The sequence below is a fragment of the Onychostoma macrolepis genome, chromosome 12 (assembly GCF_012432095.1).
Source record: "Onychostoma macrolepis isolate SWU-2019 chromosome 12, ASM1243209v1, whole genome shotgun sequence".
In the NCBI taxonomy this organism is placed as follows: Eukaryota; Metazoa; Chordata; class Actinopteri; order Cypriniformes; family Cyprinidae; genus Onychostoma; species Onychostoma macrolepis.
This window is the reverse complement of record NC_081166.1, coordinates 16,773,568-16,779,567: the sequence shown is the minus strand read 5'-3', so window position 1 is coordinate 16,779,567 and position 6,000 is coordinate 16,773,568.

Genomic DNA, 6,000 nt, shown 5'->3' with positions numbered 1-6,000 from the left:
AAGCGAATGCAGTCCCCAAAAAAATCGATCTAGCCATATCTTTGTGAGCAAAAATTTCTGAACAAAATTATATGAGACTTGACCAAATTGGAAACTTCTGAAAAACAAAATATAAAATGGATTGCTCTTTAGTAAGGTTTATATAACTAACTTGCACTCTCAGAAAAAAAGGTACAAAGCTGTCACTGGGGTAGAAATGCTTTCAAGAGGTACAGCTTTGTGCCTTATTTAGGTGCATATTAGTACTTTTTGAATGGTTACAGCAGCAGTGATAACTTTTGTATCATTTTTTTAAGTGTGTAGACTAGAGTATAGAAAATATTACCTAATATTGTCCTTGAAAGACTTGAATTGGACACTACCTCAGGGAATTATAAACATGCCTGTCATCGCCTAACAGCGTACAGCTGAGAAAGAGCATGACTGTGTTGCTTTGTGAGACTGAAGGAATTTTATTTCACACCCAGACAGGAGTAGTCTAACTAAATAGATCACTACACTTTTGGCTTTCTGTTTTTATAAGTTTACTATGTGGATCAAATAGTTAAAAGCATTTTATTAAAAAAATGAAATGCTGACAGAGTTTAAATCCTTGGCAGGCTTTGTAACCTATGTGAAAGTAATTTCCTGAGGAGACATCCTTTTTCACCGGGAAAATTTATCCTGTTTTACTGGCCCCCTTTCCCCAGCCTCCATCTCCCTTCCTCTACCCCCACTACTTTTAAGTGCTCTTGATCCTTATCCCTTACACTGCATTATCCACCTGTTTCTTGAAACCTGAAACATCTGCTTTCTAGTGATATCACTGTCTGTCTTGTCTTTCAAATGCATATTTACATGTAGAATTTAAAGGGGTCATATGATGCGATTTCAAGTTTTCCTTTCTCTTTGGAGTGTTACAAGCTGATTGTGCATAGATAAGATCCCTAAAGTTGCAAAGACTCAAACTATTACAAAAGTCTCAAAACCAAAGAGATATTCTTTATCAAAGTTAAGGCTCTGCCACGCCCCCCTAAAACGGCTCGTTCAAACACGCCCCCACATGTCTACGTCACGATGTGGAAATATTTCTGTTTTGTTATTAGTTTTAAGTATTTGCTATTGACTGTTCAAATGCGGAGTTTTGCGCGTCGTGTGTGTGTGTGAGAGAGAGAGAGAGAGAGAGAGAGACAGGGTCACATCACAGCCCGTCAGAAATTGTCTTAATCGCGACTCTGTTCCCCTCTCGGGCTTGAACTGATGGTAAAACTAAAGACATTATTAACTGCCTTTAATTTTGAAAGCTAAAGCTCGCAATTATGTAAAGGGTCGTTACATTTCCGACGCAGCTTGTTATGTTCGGCCAATCACAATGCACTGTGCCAGATGGCCAATCAGAGCAGACTGTGCTTGTCAAAAGGAGGGACTTTGTAGAAAATGAAGCGTTTGAGAGAGGCGGGGCATAGAGGACCTACTAATCTAATTAATTAACTAATTAATGTGTTTTTTGAACATTAAAGCATGTCAACATATTCTGTTACACCAAATACACAAAATAATGATCTTTCAAAAAGCATCATATGACCCCTTTAACCAAAGCCCCGTCACACTGATCCAGCAAGATAACATTATTGACATCTAATGGCCTAAATGCTATTTTGCCGTAAGCAAAAAACATAGTCACATTGACAAAACACTGGGCAAAATGATCCATCCATGTGAGAACACAAATAGTTTACCCAAAATGTACTTACCCTCAAGCCATCCAAGATGTAGATAAGTTTGTTTCTTCATCAGAACAGATAGCATTACATCATTTTCTCACCAATGGATCCTCTGCAGTGAATGGGTGCCGTCAGAATGAGAGTCCAAACAGCTGATAAAAACATTACAATGCTCCACAGCATGACTCAACATGACAGAGCTTTATTATGCGTTATTATGGATTATGGACACATTATTTTGGCCAAAAGCAATGGTTTAACGTTAAAATGCATTAATGATGGATTTGTTTCTTACAAACACACACATTTCATTTCACAAGATGGTAACTGATTGACTGGTGTCGTGTTGTGGATTATTATTATGATTTTAGCTGCTGTTTGGACTCTCATTCTGATGGCACTCATTCACTGCAGAGGATCCATTGGTGAGTAATTTATGTAATTTTCTCTAAATCTATTCTGATAACAAACTTATCTTGAATAGCATGGGGGCAAGCAAATTCTCAGCAAATTTTAATTTGGGGGTAAACTATTCCCTTAAGGACATGCCCTGCAGAATCTCTGTGGATTGGGGTAATTAGTCTCTCATCAGGCTCTCATCATGGATGATCAGTATCTCTACAAAGAGATGATGGCCCTTAGACTAAACAGAGAAGAGTGATATTGTAAAAGGAGCGAATGCAAGAAGACACACTTTTAAAACAGTGCAACTCAAGAACAGGATGAGACTGAAGTTAGTTTTGAGTACAAACATGTCTGAAGTCAAAAAGGAAATAAACAAAAAGCCCAAAGCAGAAAATAACTCAACGCACAGGAGGGCGGAAACTCTGATAACATTAGACTTGTAACAATGTGTACACTACACTCAATTACAAGCTTATCTTACATTTCTTAATAATCACCTCACTATCAAGAATAAGCATCAAGTGTGGGAAAGAAAGAATCACATTGTTTTCTCAAAGGCATTTGTCATCATCAGATCTTGTGTGAGCGCATGTTTAAATGCCTTTGTGGACTGTTTGAAGCTTTTGAAGCGAAACATGATATTATAAACTTCAACACTCGCTATTTGTAACCCAGAGTTCATTACGAGGTAGCATACATAGAGGAAAGCCAGCCCCAGGACATCGCTCAAATCTGAGCTTCGTAAACATTGCCATGATAAGCTAAGAATTCTCTGCTGGATCCGTTCCCTTTTTGGCATTGATCTCAAGACAGGAATCACAGTTAACGGGCCTGAACACCAGCAGTTTCTACACAATCATGGGAGACTGCAGAAAGAATGCAGGAAGACAAAACACATGGATATGGTAGACACATAGTAGTTACTCATAGCTATGTGTTTCATTTTATTTGTATTTTATTTTTTCAAGGGAAGAGCTATAAAAGCCTGTACAGACAAAAAGCTTTAAGACATGGGACAGGATTGGTGCAATGAGGATTGTTTAGGCAGTTTACAATTAGTTAATGTCAGTTGAGCAATGAGCAATACATTTTTTACCATATGTATTCATTTTTATGTTAATATAATACAACTGCTTATTGTTAGTTCAAGTAAGTCAAATTTTTAGTTAGCAAATGTAGTCAAATTTTGTTAACAAATGAAACCTTAAAGTGTTACCATTTTTGTTAATATTTTAAATTGGCTTTTATTTTTATATTTCATTTGAATCTTTTCTTTTAAAAAGTAGTTTTTTTACACTGAAAGGCAACCAGCTTCAGGAGAAATTTTTGTTTTTGTATAAACTGAATACAACAAAACTCAAACTTAAATTTATTTTACAGTGTGTGATTTTGACATTTTTATTAATTTAATATTTAATTTAAAATACATCTATTTTTGTTCAATTTATTTTTAATTGAGTTGTAGTTTTTATTTCCAGTTAGTCATTTTAGTGCTTCAGCTTAAACTTCAGTTTCATTTAGTTGCCAAGGCAATTTCTCATTTTTTTCTCATAGTTTTTGGTATTTGGAAATGTTCTAAAAAATACTTTGTGGGTTTTGTTTCATTATTGCTTTTGTATTACACAATATAATAATAATAATAATAATAAGAAGAAGAAGAAGACGAAGAAAGTCTATTGGACTTATGTGAAAGGAAGAGGAGGAACTGGGGGGGAAACAGACTGAGAGAGAGAGAGTTGGGTGGACAAAGGAAAAGACAGACTGTTGTGAAGTCAAAAAGGGGAGAGAAAAACCTAAAATTATATCCCTGCCTCCCTTTCGGGACCAGCATCTGTATCCAAAGGCTACATGTTATTCACAGCAAATAGCTGGCATGCTTGAGCAGAGGGGATTGTTTACTCTAGGAAGAGCAAGATAAAGCAGCTGATGGGACAATGAAGGAGCAGAGAGAAAAACAGAGAATAAAGATGAAAAGATAGAAAAGATCAGACAAACAGACAGACAAAAACACACTGTCAAAATTCTTAGCTGTTGATATTAAATGCAAATGATGGAGTTGTATCTCTGAAAGGGCTGTTTTATAATAATCCATGATGACTTTAGAAACGTCACCTCCCCAAATGGCTTTTTTTTTAACCAACCAATCTATCTTTCATTTCAAACAGCAGCAGCAGCAGCAGCAGCAGTGTTTCTGAATGGATCAGCGTGTTTTTCCGGGCTATTTTCCCTCTCAGTAGAGGGACTGTTCTGAATCACAATCAATTTCCAACTGATGTTCATGCATAGCTCTTGGATACAAACTGCAGGACTTTCATTGATCTACTGATCTGCTTACATCAACAACACTGCTCTGGGTTATGAATTATTTTGACCCAATGGTGACACCAACACTAAGGCCATCTAGACTTTGATCAAAGGCTTTTTGTAGTTTATGCAATCCCTGCTGAAAGCAAACATCCTCAAACAGGGATGCATTATTTACATTTGAAAACTGAAGACTTTATAATTACAATTCCTGAGCACAGCACATGCTTTGATAAAACCAAAAAAAAAAACATGAGAATACTTAAAATGGAATCTTGTTGCTGAGCTGAAAAATTAACCTTAAAATGTATTTTTCTGTAACTATTTAATGTTTTATTACTAAATTAATACTGTTGGTTATTGCTGTTAATTATTCTAATTAATAATGTTTTATTATGACCAGTGTTGGGCAGTAACTAGTTAGGCCTATTAGTAATGCATTACAGTAATTCCCCTGGTAACTAGTGTAACTAATTTCTAATAAAATTTAAAAATAATGACTAGTTACTAGTTGCTTTTTTTCACAATCGCTAATGGTTTGAAATTAAAAAATTCAGTCATCCCTATCAATTTTCAGAATGATTGTCACCAACGCAGCAAGCTAGATTCATCGGAAGAAGGCCACATCATATAGCAGCTGGAAATGCAGCCATTATTTTAATTTTGTAGGGAGAAAGGATGACATAAACATCAATGTCATATGTAAATAGTGTAATGGTACTAAGACATTGTCTACTGCGAATCCCAGCCTGTTTGTTTGGTTGGTTCTACCTGCTTGAGCCCTGTTGCATATTTTATGTTGCTGCTTTATTGAGTCACAGAAGTTGTTTAAAATATTGCGGCTTGCCATCAGTTTGAGCCAAATATACTCTTCATTTATCTGGAACTTTTTATGGATTCAGATGCTGCAAAATTATGCAATTACCAAGTTTTTGGGGTGTACTAGAAAAGTAATGTAACTAGTTACTGTTGGCCGGGAGTAATGTAATAATATTACTTTTCAAATAAGTAACCAGTAATAAGTAATATATTACATTTTTTGAGTAACTAGCCCAAAGCTGATTATGATTATAATGTATTATATGTTTGAAAATCAATATCATAGACATTTGACAGGGCTGGTCATGTGATTTCAACACCCATGAGGGGTTAACCTGTTTAATGTAGAATAAAAAGCGTTTTCTGGAAGACTAATATGTTTGGAGTCTTATATAAGAGTACATCATTATAATCCCTATAGTGAAAAATACTTTAAATGTCTTGCATTTAAAGACTGATATTATTAAACGATCATACAATCCTCATCAATAGTGATATTAAAACACATTTTAGGCTTAATATTAAACAATGTGCATTGAGCACAATTAGGCTATACTCCAAATAAAGTTTCATGTTAATAGATTTTAACTATGCTTAGTATGAACTAAATGTATTTTACATATATTACTACTGTTTTACTATGGCATGGCCCCAAATTGCTATTCAAAAAATACATGATAAATAGGCCTAAATAAACACAGCTTTAAACGTCAGATATGTAACATTTCAACACTTAACACGCGATAAGCAATGTTTAAATGTCGGAAAA